This window comes from Odocoileus virginianus, chromosome 15 (assembly GCF_023699985.2).
Source record: "Odocoileus virginianus isolate 20LAN1187 ecotype Illinois chromosome 15, Ovbor_1.2, whole genome shotgun sequence".
Lineage (NCBI taxonomy): Eukaryota > Metazoa > Chordata > Mammalia > Artiodactyla > Cervidae > Odocoileus > Odocoileus virginianus.
In genome coordinates, this window is record NC_069688.1 from 6701646 (window position 1) to 6714395 (window position 12750).

Consider the following 12750-nt stretch of genomic DNA (forward strand, 5'->3'; position numbering starts at 1 on the left):
GGGTCAGTGGAGACCACATGGGCAGCCTGAACTTCCACTTGCCCCCAACTAGCAATAATAAGGATGCCAACCCTCCCAGCTAGGGTGGCATCAGCATTGACCCACAGGGGAGCCTAAATGCCCACACCCAAAGATCTCCATCAAAGTAGTCATGCTCTCACCTCAATGAGATCCTCCCAAGAGTACCAAGGGCTTGAACTTGCACAAGCTACTCAATCTCTCCATGCTCCAATTTCTCATCTATGAAGCTGTAATGTTATCAGTGCCCAAGTTTATAGGATGATGTGATTGCTAAATACATAAACATAAGATGCATAGCACAGGGCCTGGCCCACAGTAAGCACCCAATGTTATTTTTCCTGTAAAAATGAGAAATTTCCAGTGGCAGCAACCCCAAACATTGGCCTCATCTAAGGAGCATTTCTTTCCCTTCAACATATTTTAAATCTCTTAACTTCTACTTCCTCTTTGAGTCTAATTTGCTATGCTAAAGGTAGGTGCCCCTGGTGAAACCCCATCTGCTAGCTTGGGTGGGCAGTCATTCACAGCCCACAGTGACCACTGTCCTGGAATTTTAAGAAAGTGAAAGTCGCTCAGTCATGTCTGACTCCTTGTGACCCCATGGACTAGAGCCTGCCAGGCTCCTCTGTCCATGGAATTTTCCAGGCCATAATACTGGAATGGGTAGCCTTTCCCTTCTCCAGGGATCTTCCCAACCCAGGGATCAAATCCAGGTCTCCCACATTACAGGTGGATTCTTTACCATCTGAACCACCAGGGAAGCCCAGAATTTTAAGAGGGTGCCCTTAAACCTTAGCCTTATAAATATTTCCTCCTCATCTCCATTTTTTTTTTTTTTTTTAGCTGAAGAATCATCCCAGGTCATTGTATCCACAGTTGATGGCACCGGGGGACTGGTGGGACCATGTCAACTGAAAGAAAGTTGCACAATGTAAGAGCTGTGAGTTTGTTTTATTCAAGAACCTTACTGAGGACTATAGGGGCTCCCCTGGTGGCTCAGATGGTAAAGAATCTGCCTGCAATGGAGGAAACCTGGGTTCAATCCCTGGGTCGGGAAGATCCCCTGGAGAAGGGAATAGCAACCCACTCCAGTATTCTTGCCTGGAGGATCCCATGGATGGAGGAGCCTGGTACAGTCCATAGTGTTGCAGAGGGCTGCATATGACCAAGCAGCTTTCACTTACTGAGGACTATAGCCTGGGAGACAGCCTTTGAGGGTATAGGGGAGAAACCAGCTTCTAAGTGCTTTCTGGCTAGGGGATCCATGCATTTGGGCATACATCTTGGTTAAGGATCACTGCTAGTCACAAAGAACAGATATCTTGAGTTAATCATTTAGTGCTTTTCAATGTATGGGAAAATGCAAGAATCTGACTTCAGTAAAAAAAAAAATCTGCCTGAGATATACATCTATCTGAGGGGCTGTTTTCCCAAAGCACAGAGTGGCTCATCCGTTCTTCACCCTGAACTTTCTGCAGGGTGCTTTGCGGGTCACTGACCGCAGTGGCTGACAGCTTAATCCTCGTGGAACTGGGTGGTTAGCAACGCTCTTTGTTCTGCTTTGCTCACAACCAGAGCCTGACACTCCTGAAGCACTGCTCTTCCCCACTTTTGACTCTTTGTGTTTCGAGCAATACATGTTTTGTTTTATTATTTTCCACAGACAGGGAGGAGCCAAGATGGCAGGGGAATAGGACGGGCAGACCACTTTCTCCCCTACAAACTCATCGAAAGAACAATTGAACGCAGAGCAAACTTCACAAAACAACTTCTGATCGCTAGCTGAGGTCATCAGGCGCCTGGAAAAGCAGCCCATTGTCTTCAAAACAAGGTAGGACAAAAGATAAAAAGAGAGACAAAAGAGCTAGGGATGGAGATCCATCCCGGGAAGGGAGTCTTAATAGAGGAAGTTTCCAAACACCAGGAAACCCTCGCACTGGTGGGTCTGGGGGAAGTTTTTGAATCTCAGAGGGCAACCTGACTGGGAAGGGAAAAATAAATAAAACCCACAGATTACGTGCCTAAAAGCAACTCCCAGCAGAAAAGTACCCCAGACGCCCATATCTGCCACCAGCAAGTGGGGGCGGAACGGAGAGGAGCGAGCGGCATTGCTTAGGGTAAGGTCTGGGCCTGAGTGCCCTGAGGACAATCGGAGGGAGCTTTTGTGAGTTACCAACTTAAACTGTGGGACAGCAAAAGAGAGAAAGTTAACTGGCCCGAACACACGGCCAGCCGTTCACAGAACAAAGGGCCCGAGCAAGTCCAGAGGAGCTAGCCGGCTGCGGACCGGCCCAGCCACAGCGGAGGCAGGAGGCAGGGGGGAGGGGAAAGGGGCAGGCTCGGCCCCAAGGACCGCATCCCCTACCACACTGCAGACAGGCCTCCAGTTTCTAACCAAAGACTTCCTGATATTCTGGATGGTCGACATCCGCTGGGAGGGTCTTGGCTAGACACAAGGCACACGCACCCGACCAGCGTGGGCAGGGACTGGGGCTGGGGACGCGGAGGAGAGAAGGCGTGCTGCACCCGGGGAGAGTGCGCCCCTCAAGCTCCTGGCTGCCTGAGCCGCTCGGGCGGGGAAGGCACAAAACACAGGCGCAGCTTTTGTGGAACACCCGAGGGCTGGAACGCATGCATCGCAGGGCATGCTCCATATAGAGCAGCCGGGAGCCTGAGCAGCGTAGAGGGGAAAGCAGCACCAGCCCCTCCCCGCAGCGCGACGGAACTAGCAACCTGAACAAGAGATCACTTCCGCCTGCCTATGTCAGGGCGGAAATTAGGCACTGAAGAGACCGGCAAACAGAAGCCAAATAAACAAAGGGAACCGCTTCAGAAGGGACCGGTGCAACAGATTAAAATCCCTGTAGATAACACTGACTACACCGGAAGGGGCCTATAGATATCGAGAAGTGTAAGCTGGAACGAGGAGCTATCTGAAACTGAACCAAACCCACACTGCCCGCAACAGCTCCAGAGAAATTTCTAGATATATTTTTACTTTTCTTTTATTAATTAAAATTTTTTTTCCTTTTCTTTTCTTTTTAATTTTTTTCTTTTATTTTGTTTTAAAATTCCCTATTACTCCCCCATTACTCCTTAGCTTTCATTTTCATAAATTTTTACAATTTTTATAATTAGGAAAAAAAAATTTTTGTTTGTTTTTTTTCTTCTTTTTTTTTCTTTTATCTTTTCTTTTTTCTTTTTTTTTCACTTATTTCCTTTTAAAGTCCTCTATTACTCCTCTACTACTTCTTTAATTTTCATTTTCATCTCACTATAACCTTGCAAAAAAAAAAAAAAAGAGAGAGAAGCCCTATTTTTAAACCGAACTTCATATATATTTCTAAAATTTTTTATGTTTTTGTTTTTAATATTGAATTTTTAAGAGTCTAACCTCTACTCTAGATTTTTAATCTTTGTTTTTCAGTATGTGATATAAAGTTTGGACATTTAAGAATCCAAATATTCAGTTCCCATTTTTACTCAGGAGTGTGTTGATTACTCTCTCCCAATTTTGACTCTCCATTTTCTACCTCAGAACACCTCTATTTCCTCCTTTCCCCTTCTCTTCCCAATCCAATTCTGTGAATCTCTGTGGGTGTCTGGCCTACAGAGAACACCTTGGGAACAGACAACTGCATAGGTCTGTCTCTCTCCTCTTGAGTCCCCGTTTTTCTCCTCCTGCTCATCTCTATCTCCCTCCTCCCTCTCCTCTTCTTCATGTAACTCTGTGAACCTCTCTGGGTGTCCCTCACGGGGGAGAATCTTTTCACCATTAACCTAGAAGTTTTATTATCAGTGCTGTATAGTTGGAGAAGTCTTGAGACTACTGGAAGAATAAAACTGAAATCCAGAGGCAGGAGACTTAAGCCCAAAACCTGAGAACACCAGAAAACTCCTGACTACACAAAACATTAAGTAATAAGAGACCATCCAAAAGCCTCCATACCTACACTGAAACCAACCATCACCCAAGAGCCAGTAAGTTTCAGAGCAAGACATACCACGCAAATTCTCCAGCAACGCAGGAACATAGCCCTGAGTGTCAACATACAGGCTGCCCAAAGTCACACCTAACACATAGACCCATCTCAAAACTCATTACTGAACACTCCATTGCACTCCAGAGAGAAGAAATCTAGTTCCACGCACCAGAACACTGACGCAAGATTCCCAAACCAGGAAACCTTGACAAACCAATCGTCCAACCCCACCCACTGGGTAAAACGTCCACAATAAAAAGGAACCACAGACCTCCAGAATACAGAAAGCCCACTCCAGACACAGCAATCTAAACAAGATGAAAAGGCAGAGAAATACCCAACAGGTAAAGGAACATGAAAAAAGCCCACCAAGTCAAACAAAAGAGGAGGAGATAGGGAATCTAACTGAAAAAGAATTTAGAATAATGATAATAAAAATGATCCAAAATCTTGAAAACAAAATGGAGTTACAGATAAATAGCCTGGAGACAAAGATTGAGAAGATGCAAGAAATGTTTAAAGAAGACCTAGAAGAAATATAAAAGAGTCAATTAAAAATGAATAATGCAATAAATGAGATCAAAAACACTCTGGAGGGAACCAAGAGTAGAATAACAGAGACAGAAGATAGGATAAGTGAGGTAGAAGATAAAATGGTGAAAATAAATGAAGCAGAGAGGAAAAAAGAAAAAAGAATCAAAAGAAATGACAACCTCAGGGACCTCTGGGACAATGTGAAACACCCCAACATTCGATTCATAGGAGTCCCAGAAGAAGAAGACAAAAAGAAATGCCATGAGAAAATACTCGAGGAGATAATAGCTTAAAACTTCCCTAAAATGGGGAAGGAAATAGCCACCCAAGTCCAAGAAACCCAAAGAGTCCCAAACAGGATAAACCCAAGGCGAAACACCCCAAGACACATATTAATCAAATTAACAAAGATCAAACACAAAGAACAAATATTAAAAGCAGCAAGGGAGAAAAAACAAATAACACACAAAGGGATTCCCATAAGGATAACAGCTGATCTATCAATAGAAACCCTCCAGGCCAGAAGGGAATGGCAGGACATACTTAAAGTAATGAAAGAGAATAACCTACAACCTAGATTACTGTACCTAGCAAGGATCTCATTCAGATATGAAGGAGAATTCAAAAGCTTTACAGACAAGCCAAAGCTGAGAGAATTCAGCACCACCAAACCAGCTCTTCAACAAATGCTAAAGGATCTTCTCTAGACAGGAAACACAGAAAGGTTGTATAAACGTGAACCCAAAACAACAAAGTAAATGGCAATGGGACCACACCTATCGATAATTACCTTAAATGTAAATGGGTTGAATGCCCCAACCAAAAGACAAAGACTAGCTGAATGGATACAAAAACAAGACCCCTATATATGCTGTCTACAAGAGACCCACCTCAAAACAAGAGACACATACAGACTAAAAGTGAAGGGCTGGAAAAAAATATTTCATGCAAACAGAGACCAAAAGAAAGCAGGAGTCGCAATACTCATATCAGATAAAATAGACTTTCAAATAAAGGATGTGAAAAGATACAAAGAAGGACACTACATAATGATCAAAGGATCAATCCAAGAAGAAGATATAACAATTATAAATATATATGCACCCAACATAGGAGCACTGCAATATGTAAGGCAAACGTTAATGAGTATGAAAGAGGAAATTAATAGTAACACAATAATAGTGGGAGACTTTAATATCCCACTCACAACTATGGATAGATCAACTAAACAGAAAATTAACAAGGAAACACAAACTTTAAATGACACAATGGACCAGCTAGACCTAACTGATATCTATAGGACATTTCACCCCAAAACAATCAACTTCACCTTTTTCTCAAGTGCACATGGAACCTTCTCCAGAATAGATCACATCCTGGGCCATAAATCTAGTCTTGGTAAATTCAAAAAAATTGAAATCATTCCAGTCATCTTTTCTGACCACAGTGCAGTAAGATTAGATCTCAATTACAGGAAAAAAATTGCTAAAAATTCAAACATATGGAGGCTAAATAACACGCTTCTGAATAACCAACAAATCATAGAAGAAATCAAAAAAGAAATCAAAATATGCATAGAAATGAATGAAAATGAAAACACAACAACCCAAAACCTATGGGACACTGTAAAAGCAGTGCTAAGGGGAAGTTTCATAGCATTACAGGCCTACCTCAAGAAACAAGAAAAAAGTCAAATAAATAACCTAACTCTACACCTAAAGCAATTAGAGAAGGAAGAAATGAAGAACCCCAGTGTTAGTAGAAGGAAAGAAATCTTAAAAAATTAGGGCAAATAAATGCAAAAGAAACTAAGGAGACCATAGCAAAAATCAACAAAGCTAAAAGCTGGTTTTTTGAAAAAATAAACAAAATTGACAAACCATTAGCAAGACTCATTAAGAAACAAAGAGAGAAGAACCAAATTAACAAAATTAGGAATGAAAATGGAGCGATCACAACAGACAACCTGAAATACAAAGGATCATAAGAGACTACTACCAGCAGCTCTATGCCAATAAAATGGACAACTTGGAAGAAATGGACAAATTCTTAGAAAAGTATAACTTTCCAAAACTGAACCAGGAAGAAATAGAAGATCTTAACAGACCCATCACAAGCAAGGAAATCGAAACTGTAATCAGAAATCTTCCAGCAAACAAAAGCCCAGGACCAGATGGCTTCAGAGCTGAATTCTACCAAAAATTTAGAGAAGAGCTAACACCTATCTTACTCAAACTCTTCCAGAAAATTGCAGAAGAAGGTAAACTTCCAAACTCATTCTATGAGGCCACCATCACCCTAATTCCAAAACCAGACAAAGATGCCACAAAAAAAGAAAACTACAGGCCAATATCACTGATGAACATAGATGCAAAAATCCTTAACAAAATTCTAGCAAACAGAATCCAACAACATATTTAAAAAAATCATACACCATGACCAAGTGGGCTTTATCCCAGGAATGCAAGGATTCTTTAATATCCACAAATCAATGTAATACACCACATTAACAAATTGAAAGATAAAAACCATATGATTATCTCAATAGATGCAGAGAAAGCCTTTGACAAAATTCAACACCCATTTATGATTAAAACTCTCCAGAAAGCAGGAATAGAAGGAACATACCTCAACATAATAAAAGCTATATATGACAAACCCATAGCAAGCATTACCCTCAATGTTGAAAAATTGAAAACATTTCCCCTGAAATCAGGAACAAGGCAAGGGTGCCCACTCTCACCACTACTATTCAACATAGTTTTGGAAGTTTTGGCCACAGCAATCAGAGCAGAAAAAGAAGTAAAAGGAATCCAGATAGGAAAAGAAGAAGTGAAACTCTCGCTGTTTGCAGATGACAGGATCCTCTACATAGAAAACCCTAAAGACTCTACTAGAAAATTACTAGAGCTAATCAACGAATATAGTAAAGTTGCAGGATATAAAATTAACACACAGAAATTCCTTGCATTCCTATACACTAACAATGAGAAAACAGAAAGAGAAATTAAGGAAACAATACCATTCACCATTGCAACAAAAAGAATAAAATACTTAGGAGTATATCTACCTAAAGAAACAAAATACCTATACATAGAAAACTATAAAACACTGATGAAAGAAATCAAAGAGGACACAAACAGATGGAGAAACATACCGTGTTCATGGATTGGAAGAATCAATATTGTCAAAATGGCTATACTACCTGAAGCAATCTATAGATTCAATGCAATCCCTATCAAGCTACCAACGGTATTTTTCACAGAACTAGAACAAATAATTTCACAATTTGTATGGAAATACAAAAAACCTCGAATATTATTTTCCACAGTAGAGGAATATAATGCTGACATTTTAATTTCCATGGTGGTTCCCCTTTTACTTTTAGAAAGACTCAGACAATTTTCTAACACTTTGAATAGCTTCTTAAATCATTCGTTTTTCTTCTCTGATTCATTTCGGACTAGTATCGTTTGCTAGATTTAAGGCTTTCTCTCTTGCCCTGCTTTCCTAACTGAAAATGCATATATTTAACAAATGTGTCTCTAGGTTTTGTCCTTTTGGGTCTCTTAGATTGGAAGAAATAAAATCAGGAAACTCTAGGACTGCCAAAGCATCAGTTATTCAGACCAATCTTGTCTGCTGCCACTTCTGTCACAGTCAAGGCATTGTCCCAACCAGTCAAGAAACCAGTCATGGATGCTATCTTGTTTAGCCTGGCTTCTCCCGGTAGGTTTCTTGTCTGTGTGCCTTACTTTGTGTGTGTGTTTGTGTGTGTGAGCACGCAAGTGCCCTCAGTCCTGTCTGACTCTTTGCGACCCCATGGACTGTAGCCCCCCAGGCTTCTCTGTCCATGGGATTTTCCAGGCAAGAATACTGGAGTGGGTTGCCATTTCCTCCTCCAGGGGATCTCCCCAACCCAGGGATCGAACCCTCATCTCCTGCATTGGCAGACAAGTTCTTTACCACTGAGCCATGTGGGAAGCCTGTGTCTTACTTTAAGAGGCATCATTTAATAAATTTCTCAGGCATGTTTCTCAGGGCAGAAGTAGTATTTGTGCCTCCACTTCTGTGTAAAGGTGGCTGCCTCACTTTGAAACTCCCTGAAATTACCTGGAGTATTCTGTGCTGATCTTCATGGTCTAATCTTCCCACATTTGTCTAGATTTTCTATGAGCATCGCACACAGTGGTTCATTCAAGGTGTTAGAGAGAAGACATTTTCCTGTACTCTCCTGGGTTCTCCCGGATAGTCTAAGAATTAGGTCAACATGGGACAAATGAACAGGGGAAAACCAAAAGTTTAGTAACACCTGTACATGGGAGAGACCTATGAGAAGTGAGTAACAGGCCCAAATGGCCCAAATCCTCAACTTAAATACTATCTTCAGCAACAGAGAAACAAGGATATTGGGAGAAGTGATTTGGGAATTCGAAGGGGAGGAAAGCAATTGGCATAGAGATGGAAAAGCAAATGTTTGGTAAACAAATGCTTGCTGGGCCAGGATGATTTATTGAGTCCCAGAGTGGACTGATGAACTGTGGACGGAGGTTCATGACATTGTACAGGAGACAGGAATCAAGACCATCCCCAAGAAAAGAAATGCAAAAAAGCAACATGGCTGTCTGAGGAGGCCTTACAAATAGCTGTGAAAAGAAGAGAAGTGAAAGGCAAAGGAGGAAAGGAAAGATATACCCATTTGAATGAAGAGTTCCAAAGAATAGCAAGGAGAGATAAGAAAGCCTTCCTCAGTGATCAATGCAAAGAAATAGAGGAAAACAATAGAAGGGGAAAGACTAGAGATCTCTTCAAGACAATTAGAGATACCAAGGGAACATTTCATGCAAAGATAGGTTAAATAAAGGAATGAAATGGTACAGACCTAACAGAAGCAGAAGATATTAAGAAGAGGTGGCAAAAATACACAGAAGAACTGTACAAAAAGATCTTCATGACCCAGATAATCGCAATGGTGTGATCACTCACCTAGAGCCAGACATCCTGGAATGAGAAGTCAAGTGTCCCTTAGGAAGTATCACTATGAACAAAGCTAGTGGAGGTGATGGAATTCCAGTTGAACTATTGCAAATCCTGAAAGATGATGCTGTTTCAATATACCAGTAAATTTGGAAAACTCAGCAGTGGCCACAGGACTGGAAAAGGTCAGTTTTCATTCCAATCCCAAAGAAAGGCAATCCCAAAGAATGTTCAAACTACCACACAATTGCACTCATCTCACATGCTAGTAAAGTAATGCTCAAAATTCTCCAAGCCAGGCTTCAGCAATACGTGAACCGCAAACTTCCAGATGTTCAAGCTGGTTTTAGAAAAGGCAGAGGAACCAGAAACCAAATTGCCAACATCTGCTGGATCATCAAAAAAGCAAGAGTTCCAGAAAAACATCTACTTCTGCTTTATTGACTATGCCAAAGCCTTTGACTGTGTGGATCACAATAAACTGTGGACAATTCTGAAAGAGATGGGAATACCAGACCACCTGACCTGCCTCTTGAGAAATCTGTATGCAGGTCAGGAAGCAACAATTAGAACTGGACATGGAACAACAGACTGGTTCCAAATAGAAAAAGGAGTACATCAAGGCTGTATATTGTCACCCTGCTTATTTAACTTATATGCAGAGTACATCATGAGAAACGCTGGGCTGGAAGAAGCACAAGCTTTAATCAAGATTGCCAGGAGAAATATCAATAACCTCAGATATGCAGATGACACCATCCTTATGGCAGAAAGTGAAGAACTAAAGAGTCTCTTGATGAAAGTGAAAGAGGAGAGTGAAAAAGTTGGCTTAAAGCTCAACATTCAGAAAACTAAGATCATGGCATCTGGTCCCATCACTTCATGGGAAATAGATGGGGAAACAGTGGAAACAGTGGCTAACTTTTTTTTTCTGGGCTCCAAAATCACTGCAGATGGTGATTGCAGCCATGAAATTAAAAGACACTTACTCCTTGGAGGTAAAGTTATGACCCACCTATACAGTATATTAAAAAGCAGAGACGTTACTCTGCCGACAAAGGTCCGTCTAGTCAAGGCTATGGTTTTTCAGTTGGACTATAAAGAAAGCTGAGCACTGAAGAGTTGATTCTTTTGAACTGTGGTGTTGGAGAAGACTCATGAGAGTCCCTTGGACTGCAAGGAGATCCAACCAGTCCATCCTAAAGAAAGTCCTGGGTGTTCATTGGAAGGACTGATGTTTAAGCTGAAACTCCAATACTTTGGCCACCTGATGCAAAGAGCTGACTCACTGGAAAAGACCCTGATGCTGAGATAGATTGAGGGCAGGAGGAGAAAGGGACAACAGAGGATGAGATGGTTGGATGGCATCACCAACTCAATGGACATGGATTTGGGTGGACTCCGGGAGTTGGTGGTGGACAGGGAGGCCTGGCGTGCTGTGATTCATGGGGTCACAAAGAGTCGGACACGACTGAGCAACTGAACTGAATTGAACTGAGGGTGGACTCTGATCTCTAGGCCCTGATAAGTTTTCCCCACCAGATGTTGCCCATGTTCTCTGCAGATATCTGCAGTGACAGCTCTATTCTGGAGCAAGCCTTCTACCTAAATCCTTTCAGATAGCTATGAGGAAGATCAGTCTTCTCCTGAGTCTTTTGAGTCTTGATTGTTTTCAACTCAAGATAATCCACATTGCCAGAGAGACATTTTGGGGATGGCAAAAAAATTATGTTTCCCTATAAAGAGATGGTCCCCCCCCCTCTATGAGCCTTCCATTTGTGACTCTGAGATAGAGCTTCTCAAAACAGTCCACTGATCCTAGACCTGTCTGTCTTTGGAGAATTTCCAACAAAAAAGAGCTGAGATCTGACAGTGCAGCCTGGCCTAGTCCTCTCTATTAACTTGTGTCTGGTTGTTCTAGTGTCTCTTTTTAAGACAATTTTATCGCCCATGCAACACCATCACTCACTCCTATCAGCCTACAGTGGCCTTCCAAGCCCCGTTTTCTAATTGAAATCTGGCCAGTCTCCCATCTAAGATCTCAGCCTTTCTCCAAAGCAACACTCTCTTATTCTTCTATCTTTGAAGTTTGTTTTCAATCTTACAATGCTCCCACAATGACTGTAAGAAAGAAGAATGCTTTTCTAATGAAGGCATTTTCTCCTTGATTTCCTGGGCAAAACTTACTCCTAGAGACAGAGTGTTTCAAGAACGAAACTAAATTGTCTGTAGGGTTGTCATAATTTTACTGAATTCTTCTCTTTCTCAAACTAAAAAGACAGCATAGTATAATTATCCCCTTACATTCCTTTCTCTTATAACTTAATTATATTCTTTACAGTTTTATATTTACAGAAAAATTGAGCATATAGTACAGAAAATTCCCATATACCCTCTTTCTCCAGTTTCTGCTAGTACTAACATCTTGCATTAGTGTGGTACAGTTGTAACAATTAATGAAACAATACTTATACATTATTTTTAACTAAAGTCCACAGTTTACATTGTTTCATTATTTTTACTTTTCATTTTGAAATAATTTGTCAACTTGTTCCAAAGTTGAAATAGTAGTACAGAGTTCCCAATACTCTTTAACCAATTTCACCTAATATTAACATCTTACATAACCATATCATAATTACCCAAACTCAGAAACTATCAGTACAATACTATTAACGAAACTATAGACTTCTACAGGCTTCCACCAGCTTTTCCACCAGTAACTTTTTTTTTTTCCTGTTCCAGGATCCAATCCAGGATCTTACATTTCATTTACCTATAAGGTCTCCTTAGTTTCCTCCCTAGAAAATATTTGGAAATATTCAAAAATTCTAGGATTAATAAGTGAGTTTAACAATGTCATCAGATACAAGATATTTTTTAAAAATCAATTTTATTTATATTCTAGTAATTAAACATCTGAAAACAAAATTGAGAAAACAATTGCATTTACAATATCATCAGAAAGAATAAGATACTCAGAAACAAATATAACAAAATAAGTGCAAAATCTGAACATTGAAAACTACAAAATATTGCTAGGGAAAAAAAAATACAGAAATGCTAAACAAATGGAGAAACACACCATGCCCTTGATCAAAAGACTCAATAGTGTTAAGACGGTAACTTATCTGTAGATTCAGTGCAACTCCCGTCAAAAGTCCAGCAGGCTTTTAAAAGAAAGTAACAGATCTGAGAAGGGGATGACAGAGGATGAGATGGTTGGATGGCATCA